Source organism: Triplophysa dalaica, unplaced genomic scaffold (genome assembly GCF_015846415.1).
Source record: "Triplophysa dalaica isolate WHDGS20190420 unplaced genomic scaffold, ASM1584641v1 Contig10, whole genome shotgun sequence".
In the NCBI taxonomy this organism is placed as follows: Eukaryota; Metazoa; Chordata; class Actinopteri; order Cypriniformes; family Nemacheilidae; genus Triplophysa; species Triplophysa dalaica.
The window spans coordinates 67,501-77,500 of NW_026622644.1; the positions used below are offsets into that span (position 1 = coordinate 67,501).

General features: G+C 58.9%; 1 non-coding gene across 1 annotated transcript in view; it reads left to right on the forward strand.

The window, feature by feature from the left end:
• The first annotated feature begins 9,652 nt into the window (after positions 1 to 9,652).
• The window catches only part of LOC130417048 (18S ribosomal RNA), a 1,862-nt gene continuing 1,514 nt past the window's right edge, over positions 9,653 to 10,000 (forward strand). Inside the window, exon 1 of the ribosomal RNA XR_008906124.1 lies at positions 9,653 to 10,000. This exon is cut by the window's right edge and continues 1,514 nt beyond it. This is a non-coding gene — a ribosomal RNA (18S ribosomal RNA).

Below are 10,000 nucleotides of genomic sequence, written 5' to 3' on the forward strand. Positions count from 1 at the left end.
CCGAGGGGAAAATGCCGTGCCGAAAATACCTAAGTCCTTTTGGGTTGACCAGCTGTTTGGTCGTCCGGAGGGCGCGGGCTGAGGTGCTTAGCCCGGAGGGGGGTGCTTAAGTCCGGGCCCACAGGGACCAGACGGTGCGCCGGGTACCTGGCCCTAAGCCTAAGTCCGCGGAGGAGGCGAGGCCGGGCCTGGGTGCACTAGACCCGGGGTGAGGTCGGGAGGAGGGCCGCCCGGAGCTCGGAGCGTTCCGGCTACCGGGAGCTCTGTCTCCGCGAGGCCGGGTCTCGGAGACTCGAGGCCGGCGTCGTCGTGGAGGCCGGGCGGAGACCTCTCTGGACCGGAGATCCGTGCCCCGCGAAGACGGCAGTCCCTCCCCGGAAAGGCGCTCGCTTCACGGACGCTAAGTCTTGGGCGTCCCGCCGGGGACATTCGAGCGTGAATACCTCCAGCTACGGGCGTCGCAGCGGGACGAGGATGTGTCGTCGGAGAGGTCTCCCCTCGGGCCTTTCGAAAGAACCGCGTCTCGCCTCTCCGCGCACTTCCGTCGCGGAGATACGGGACCGGTGAATGTGTGTTTTTTCGATCCGAGAAAAGCGCCTCTTCCTCGGCGTCCGCCCGGAGCGTTCCGGCGTCGATAGCTCCGGCCGCCTGGGTCGCAGCGGGACGGGACAGGTGTCTATGGAAAGGTCTGGCCGCGGGCTTTCCAACGAGCTGTGTATCGAGCCTTAGACTCTAGGGGTTCGGGAGATATGATTTTCAAACCCCCGGAAGCTACCGGGAGCCCTAGCTCCGGCTGCCGGGGTCGCAGCGACTCGGGGCCGGCGGCGTTCGAAAGGTCTGGCCGCGGGCTTTCCAACGAGCTGTGTATCGAGCCTTAGACTCTAGGGGTTCGGGAGATATGATTTTTCAAACCCCCGGAGCTACCGGGAGCCCTAGCTCCGGCTGCCGGGGTCGCAGCGACTCGGGGCCGGCGGCGTTCGAAAGGTCTGGCCGCGGGCTTTCCAACGAGCTGTGTATCGAGCCTTAGACTCTAGGGGTTCGGGAGATATGATTTTTCAAACCCCCGGAGCTACCGGGAGCCCTAGCTCCGGCTGCCGGGGGTCGCAGCGACTCGGGGCCGGCGGCGTTCGAAAGGTCTGGCCGCGGCCTTTCCAACGAGCTGTGTATCGAGGTCTCTGGGCCTTCGGGGTCGGGAGATAGGATTTTTTAACCCCCGGAGCTACCGGGAGCCCTAGGCTCCGGCTCCCCGGGGTCGCATCGACTCGAGGCTGGCGGCGTTCGAAAGGTCTGGCCGCGGCCTTTCCAACGAGCTGTGACTCGTTTCTCTAGGTAATTCACGACCGGAGATATGGACCGGTGAATGTGGGTTTTCCGTCCGAAAAAAGCGCTCCGTCCTCGGCTTGGCTTGCGAGGACGTCTCCCTCATCAACTTCTTCCAGGAAAGTCTCGAGTAGAGACCCGTGGCCGGCGTCATTCGAAAGGCCTGCCGCGGGCTTTCCAGCGGGCCTACCCGCGTCTCTCTGCGCCGTTCCTACGCCGAATTACGGCCATTTCCTTTTAAAATTGCGCCGTCTGGCGGACAAATTTTATAACTTTGCGTAGGAACGTCCTAGAGAGACGAGACCGGTGTCATTCGAAAGGTCTGGCCGCGGCCTTTCCAACGAGCTGTGTCTCGAGCCGCTGGGCCTTAGGGTTCGGGAGATACGATTTTTTCAAACCCCCGGAGCTACCGGGAGCCCTAGCTCCGGCTCCCGGGGTCGTAGCGGACTCGAGGCCGGCGGCGTTCGAAAGGTCTGGCCGCGGCCTTTCCAACGAGCTGTGTCTCGAGCCGCTGGGCCTTAGGGTTCGGGAGATACGATTTTTCAAACCCCCGGAGCTACCGGGAGCCCTAGCTCCGGCTCCCGGGGTCGTAGCGACTCGAGGCCGGCGGCGTTCGAAAGGTCTGGCCGCGGCCTTTCCAACGAGCTGTGTATCGAGCCTTAGACTCTAGGGGTTCGGGAGATATGATTTTTTAACCCCCGGAGCTACCGGGAGCCCTAGCTCCGGCTGCGGGGTCGCAGCGACTCGAGGCCGGCTGCGTTTGAAAGGTCTGGCCGCGGCCTTTCAACGAGCTGTGTATCGAGCCTTAGGCTCCAGGGGGTCGGGAGATATGATTTTTTAACCCCGGAGCTACCGGGAGCCCTAGCTCCGGCTGCCGGGGGTCGCAGCGACTCGAGGCCGGCGGCGTTCGAAAGGTCTGGCCGCGGCCTTTCCAACGAGCTGTGTATCGAGCCTTAGGCTCCAGGGGGTCGGGAGATACGATTTTTAAAACCCCGGAGCTACCGGGAGCCCTAGCTCCGGCTCCCGGGGTCGCAGCGACTCGGGGCCGGCGGCGTTCGAAAGGTCTGGCCACGGCCTTTCCAACGAGCCGTGTCTCGAGTCTCTGGGCCTTCGGGTTCGGGAGATAGGGTCTTTCAAAGCAAACGGCCACGGGGGTCCGAGCTCCGGCTTCCGGGAGCCCGTGCACCGGCTCCCGGGCACGCAGAGACTTCGGGCCGGTGTCTTTCGAAAGCCACGGTCGAGACCTATCCAACGAGACCCGAGTCGAGCCCGAAAGTCTCGGGGATCGGGAGTTATGATTTTTCAAACCCCGCGGGGTACCGGGAGCCCTAGCTCCGGCTCCCGGGGTCGCAGCGACTCGAGGCCGGCGTCATTCGAAAGGTCTTTCCGAGGCCTTTCCAACGAGCCGTGCCTCGAGCCGCTGGGCCGTCGGGTTCGGGGAGCTACGATTTTTCAAAAAATCGGCCACGGGAGCCCGAGATCCGGCTACCGGGAGCCCGTGCACCGGCTCCCGGGCACGCAGAGACGTCGGGCCGGTGTCTTTCGAAAGCCACGGTCGAGGACCTATCCAACGAGACCCGAGTCGAGCCCGAAAGTCTCGGGTATCGGGAGATATGATTTTTCAAAGCAAACGGCTACCGGGAGCCCGTGCACCGGCTCCCGGGCACGCAGAGACTTCTGGCCGGTCTCGCTGGAGAGCCACGGCGGAGACATCTCCAGCGAGCCGTGTCTCGGGAGCTATGCTTTAAAAAACCCTCACGCTTCGGGACTTAGGAAAAAAGTGGAAAAAAGCGGAGCGTTTAAAAAATCAGCGGCGGCCGGCCGATTTTGTCCGGGTTTGGTGCACCCCCTCGGCCACGGGCTCCGCGGATGTCCGCTGGGTCGGTTCTGACTTCCATGTCCGAACGGCAGTGAGTTTACCAGAGTTGTGGACTTAGGAAATATACGGGATGAAAAAAATCTCTGGAGCTTTTGAAAATCAGCGGCGGCCGGCTGATTTTGTCCGGGTTTGGTGCACCCCCTCGGCCACGGGCTCCGCGGAGGTCCGCTGGGTCGGTTCTGACTTCCATGTCCGAACGGCAGTGAGTTTACCAGAGTTGTGGACTTAGGAAATATACGGGATGAAAAAAAATCTCTGGAGCTTTTGAAAAATCAGCGGCGGCCGGCTGATTTTGTCCGGGTTTGGTGCACCCTCTCGGCCACGGGCTCCGCGGAGGTCCGCTGGGTCGGTTCTGACTTCCGTGTCTGGACCTGCCGTAAGTCCCACGGACTGGTGGCCTTCAGATATATAAGAACACGGACTGATGGGCCATGGGGAGCGTGTGGACTTAGAGAAAAAACGAGAAAAAAATCTCTGGAGCTCCAGAAAATCAGCTGTGGCAGGCTGATTTTGTCCGGGTTTGGTGCACCCCCTCGGCCACGGGCTCCGCGGAGGTCCGCTGGGTCGGTTCTGACTTCCATGTCCGAACGGCAGTGAGTTTACCAGAGTTGTGGACTTAGGAAATATACGGGATGAAAAAAATCTCTGGAGCTTTTGAAAAATCAGCGGCGGCCGGCTGATTTTGTCCGGGTTTGGTGCACCCTCTCGGCCACGGGCTCCGCGGAGGTCCGCTGGGTCGGTTCTGACTTCCGTGTCTGGACCTGCCGTAAGTCCCACGGACTGGTGGCCTTCAGATATATAAGAACACGGACTGATGGGCCATGGGGAGCGTGTGGACTTAGAGAAAAAAACGAGAAAAAAATCTCTGGAGCTCCAGAAAATCAGCTGTGGCAGGCTGGTTTTATCCGGGTTTGGTGCACCCCCTCGGCCACGGGCTCCGCGGAGGTCCGCTGGGTCGGTTCAGACTTCCATGTCCGAACGGCAGTAAGTTTACCAGAGTTGTGGACTTAGGAAATATACGGGATGAAAAAAATCTCTGGAGCTTTTGAAAAATCAGCGGCGGCCGGCTGATTTTGTCCGGGTTTGGTGCACCCTCTCGGCCACGGGCTCCGCGGAGGTCCGCTGGGTCGGTTCTGACTTCCGTGTCTGGACCTGCCGTAAGTCCCACGGGACTGGTGGCCTTCAGATATATAAGAACACGGACTGATGGGCCATGTGGAGCGTGTGGACTTAGAGAAAAAACGAGAAAAAAATCTCTGGAGCTCCAGAAAATCAGCTGTGGCAGGCTGGTTTTATCCGGTTTGGTGCACCCCCTCGGCCACGGGCTCCGTGGAGGTCCGCTGGGTCGGTTCAGACTTCCATGTCCGAACGGCAGTAAGTTTACCCAGAGTTGTGGACTTAGGAAATATACGGGATGAAAAAAATCTCTGGAGCTTTTGAAAAATCAGCTGTGGCAGGCTGATTTTATCCGGGTTTGGTGCACCCTCTCGGCCACGGGCGCCGTGTAGGTCCGCTGAGTTGGTTCAGACTTCCGTGTCTGAACGGCCATAAGTCCCATAGACTGGTGGCTTTCAGACCTATAAGAACACGGACTAGGAGGCTCTCCGGAGCTCCAGAAAATCAGCTGTGGCAGGCTGATTTAATCCGGGTTTGGTGCACCCTCTCGGCCACGGGCCTCCGCGGAGGTCCGCTGGGTCGGTTCAGACTTCCATGTGTGGACTTAGAAAAAATACGGGATAAAAAAATCTCTGGAGGTCCAGTAAATCAGCTGTGGCAGGCTGATTAAATCCGGGTTTGGTGCACCCTCTCGGCCACGGGCTCCGTGTGGGTCCGCTGAGTCGGTTCAGACTTCCGTGTCTGAACGGCCATAATTCCTATAGACTGGTGGCTTTCAGACCTATAAGAACACGGACTAGGAGGCTCTCTGGAGCTCCAGAAAATCAGCTGTGGCAGGCTGATTTTATCCGGGTTTGGTGCACCCTCTCGGCCACGGGCTCCGTGGAGGTCCGCTGGGTCGGTTCAGACTTCCATGTGTGGACTTAGAAAAAAAACGGGATAAAATAATCTCTGGAGCTCCAGAAAATCAGCTGTGGCAGGCTGATTTTATCCGGGTTTGGTGCACCCTCTCGGCCACGGGCGCCGTGTAGGTCCGCTGAGTTGGTTCAGACTTCCGTGTCTGAACGGCCATAAGTCCTATAGACTGGTGGCTTTCAGACCTATAAGAACACGGACTAGGAGGCTCTCTGGAGCTCCAGAAAATCAGCTGTGGCAGGCTGATTTTATCCGGGTTTGGTGCACCCTCTCGGCCACGGGCGCCGTGTAGGTCCGCTGAGTTGGTTCAGACTTCCGTGTCTGAACGGCCATAAGTCCTATAGACTGGTGGCTTTCAGACCTATAAGAACACGGACTAGGAGGCTCTCTGGAGCTCCAGAAAATCAGCTGTGGCAGGCTGATTTTATCCGGGTTTGGTGCACCCTCTCGGCCACGGGCTCCGTGGAGGTCCGCTGGGTCGGTTCAGACTTCCATGTGTGGACTTAGAAAAAAAACGGGATAAAAAAATCTCTGGAGCTCCAGAAAATCAGCTGTGGCAGGCTGATTTTATCCGGGTTTGGTGCACCCTCTCGGCCACGGGCGCCGTGTAGGTCCGCTGAGTTGGTTCAGACTTCCGTGTCTGAACGGCCATAATTCCTATAGACTGGTGGCTTTCAGACCTATAAGAACACGGACTAGGAGGCTCTCTGGAGCTCCAGAAAATCAGCTGTGGCAGGCTGATTTTATCCGGGTTTGGTGCACCCTCTCGGCCACGGGCTCCGTGGAGGTCCGCTGGGTCGGTTCAGACTTCCATGTGTGGACTTAGAAAAAAAACGGGATAAAAAATCTCTGGAGCTCCAGAAAATCAGCTGTGGCAGGCTGATTTTATCCGGGTTTGGTGCACCCTCTCGGCCACGGGCGCCGTGTGGGTCCGCTGAGTCGGTTCAGACTTCCGTGTCTGAACGGCCATAATTCCTATAGACTGGTGGCTTTCAGACCTATAAGAACACGGACTAGGAGGCTCTCTGGAGCTCCAGAAAATCAGCTGTGGCAGGCTGATTTTATCCGGGTTTGGTGCACCCTCTCGGCCACGGGCTCCGTGGAGGTCCGCTGGGTCGGTTCAGACTTCCATGTGTGGACTTAGAAAAAAAACGGGATAAAATAATCTCTGGAGCTCCAGAAAATCAGCTGTGGCAGGCTGATTTTATCCGGGTTTGGTGCACCCTCTCTGGCCACGGGCGCCGTGTAGGTCCGCTGAGTCGGTTCAGACTTCCGTGTCTGAACGGCCATAAGTCCTATAGACTGGTGGCTTTCAGACCTATAAGAACACGGACTAGGAGGCTCTCTGGAGCTCCAGAAAATCAGCTGTGGCAGGCTGATTTTATCCGGGTTTGGTGCACCCTCTCGGCCACGGGCGCCGTGTAGGTCCGCTGAGTTGGTTCAGACTTCCGTGTCTGAACGGCCATAAGTCCTATAGACTGGTGGCTTTCAGACCTATAAGAACACGGACTAGGAGGCTCTCTGGAGCTCCAGAAAATCAGCTGTGGCAGGCTGATTTTATCCGGGTTTGGTGCACCCTCTCGGCCACGGGCTCCGTGGAGGTCCGCTGGGTCGGTTCAGACTTCCATGTGTGGACTTAGAAAAAAAACGGGATAAAAAAATCTCTGGAGCTCCAGAAAATCAGCTGTGGCAGGCTGATTTTATCCGGGTTTGGTGCACCCTCTCGGCCACGGGCGCCGTGTAGGTCCGCTGAGTTGGTTCAGACTTCCGTGTCTGAACGGCCATAATTCCTATAGACTGGTGGCTTTCAGACCTATAAGAACACGGACTAGGAGGCTCTCTGGAGCTCCAGAAAATCAGCTGTGGCAGGCTGATTTTATCCGGGTTTGGTGCACCCTCTCGGCCACGGGCTCCGTGGAGGTCCGCTGGGTCGGTTCAGACTTCCATGTGTGGACTTAGAAAAAAAACGGATAAAAAAATCTCTGGAGCTCCAGAAAATCAGCTGTGGCAGGCTGATTTTATCCGGGTTTGGTGCACCCTCTCGGCCACGGGCGCCGTGTAGGTCCGCTGAGTTGGTTCAGACTTACGTGTCTGAACGGCCATAACTCCTATAGACTGGTGGCTTTCAGACCTATAAGAACACGGACTAGGAGGCTCTCCGGAGCCACTGAAAAATCAGCTGCGCTTGGCCCAAACCAGCCGACAGGTGGTCACCTGAGCGGACTGGGCGCTGATGAGTACCCCCGATGGCGTCCCAAAGAACCGTGTCCGAACGGCCATAAGTCCTATAGACTGGTGGCTTTCAGACCTATAAGAACACGGACTAGGAGGCTCTCCGGAGCCACTGAAAAATCAGCTGCGCTTGGCCCAAACCAGCCGGCAGGTGGTCACCTGAGCGGACTGGGCGCTGATGAGCACCCCCGATGGCGTCCCAAAGAACCGTGTCTGAACGGCCATAAGTCCTATAGACTGGTGGCTTTCAGACCTATAAGAACACGGACTAGGAGGCTCTCCGGAGCCACTGAAAAATCAGCTGCGCTTGGCCCCAAACCAGCCGGCAGGTGGTCACCTGAGCGGACTGGGCGCTGATGAGCACCCCCGATGGCATCCCAAAGAACCGTGTCTGAACGGCCATAAGTCCTATAGACTGGTGGCTTTCAGACCTATAAGAACACGGACTAGGAGGCTCTCCGGAGCCACTGAAAATCAGCTGCGCTTGGCCCAAACCAGCCGACAGGTGGTCACCTGAGCGGACTGGGCGCTGATGAGTACCCCCGATGGCGTCCCAAAGAACCGTGTCCGAACGGCCATAAGTCCTATAGACTGGTGGCTTTCAGACCTATAAGAACACGGACTAGGAGGCTCTCCGGAGCCACTGAAAAATCAGCTGCGCTTGGCCCAAACCAGCCGGCAGGTGGTCACCTGAGCGGACTGGGCGCTGATGAGCACCCCCGATGGCGTCCCAAAGAACCGTGTCTGAACGGCCATAAGTCCTATAGACTGGTGGCTTTCAGACCTATAAGAACACGGACTAGGAGGCTCTCCGGAGCCACTGAAAAATCAGCTGCGCTTGGCCCAAACCAGCCGACAGGTGGTCACCTGAGCGGACTGGGCGCTGATGAGTACCCCCCGATGGCGTCCCAGAGAACCGTGTCCGAACGGCCATAAGTCCTATAGACTGGTGGCTTTCAGACCTATAAGAACACGGACTAGGAGGCTCTCCGGAGCCACTGAAAAATCAGCTGCGCTTGGCCCAAACCAGCCGGCAGGTGGTCACCTGAGCGGACTGGGCGCTGATGAGCACCCCCCGATGGCGTCCCAAAGAACCGTGTCTGAACGGCCATAAGTCCTATAGACTGGTGGCTTTCAGACCTATAAGAACACAGACTTGGAGGCTCTCCGGAGCCTCCTAAAAATCAGCTGCGCTTGGCCCAAACCAGCCGACAGGTGGTCACCTGAGCGGACTGGGCGCTGATGAGCACCCCCGATGGCGTCCAAAGAACCGTGTCTGAACGGCCATAAGTCCTACAGACTGGTGGCTTTCAGACCTATAAGAACACGGACTGGGAGGCTCTCCGGAGCCTCCTAAAAATCAGCTGCGCTTGGCCCAAACCAGCCGGCAGGTGGTCACCTGAGCGGACTGGGCGCTGATGAGCACCCCCGATGGCGTCCCAAAGAACCGTGTCTGAACGGCCATAAGTCCTACAGACTGGTGGCTTTCAGACCTATAAGAACACGGACTAGGAGGCTCTCCGGAGCCCACTGAAAAATCAGCTGCGCTTGGTTCGTTTGCAGCTGTCAGGTGGCAACCTGTACGGACTCGCGGGCGGACTCGCTCCGCCGTGAGAATCCGACGAACCGTGTCTGAACTGCCATAAGTCCCACGGACTGGTGGCTTTCAGACCTATAAGAACACGGACTTGAAGGGCCTCCACCGGAGGGCCCCCTAGCCACCCGAAAGTCCACGGGTCAACGGCCGGGGTTAACAAGGTCTTCGGACCAGGCACACCTGGTAGATTGGAAAACCACGAGCGCCAGGGGCAGGCCCCTGCCCGGTCCTCGCGACCGTCATGGGCAGTCGGTTCCTCCCCGATCAGCGCTTCGGCCTCCAGGGGAGCCCCGCGGGGCTCGCCCGAAACCCCTCCCTGGGAGACTCAGACGACCGGTCATCACAGAGCGTCCGCCACCGGCGGCCGTGCGGCGGGCGGCGGCCTGAGGGGGGAGACCCACCTCGGCGCTTTCGTCTGACCCCGGCCCCGCGAAACACCTTTCTGCGTTACGGCCCCCACAGGGCCACCCCTCCTTGCCGAAGGAGAGCGCCCGCGCACCGCGCCTACTAGCGGCCCCCCTCTCACCCCCGCTCGTCGGGGGGCGCGAGACCCGCGACGAGGAAGCCCGCGTCAACGCGGGCCTCCCGGAGGCTACCTGGTTGATCCTGCCAGTACATATGCTTGTCTCAAAGATTAAGCCATGCAGGTCTAAGTGCACACGGCCGGTACAGTGAAACTGCGAATGGCTCATTAAATCAGTTATGGTTCCTTTGATCGCTCCCAGTTACTTGGATAACTGTGGTAATTCCAGAGCTAATACATGCAAACGAGCGTTGACCCGGGCCTCCTCGCGGGGGCCCAGGGGATACGTGCATTTATCAGCCCCAAAACCCAACCGGGTCTGCCGTCCTCGGGCGGTGGCCCGGTCTCTTTGGTGACTCAAGATAACCTCGGGCCGATCGCGCGCCCTCGCGGCGGCGACGACTCATTCGAATGTCTG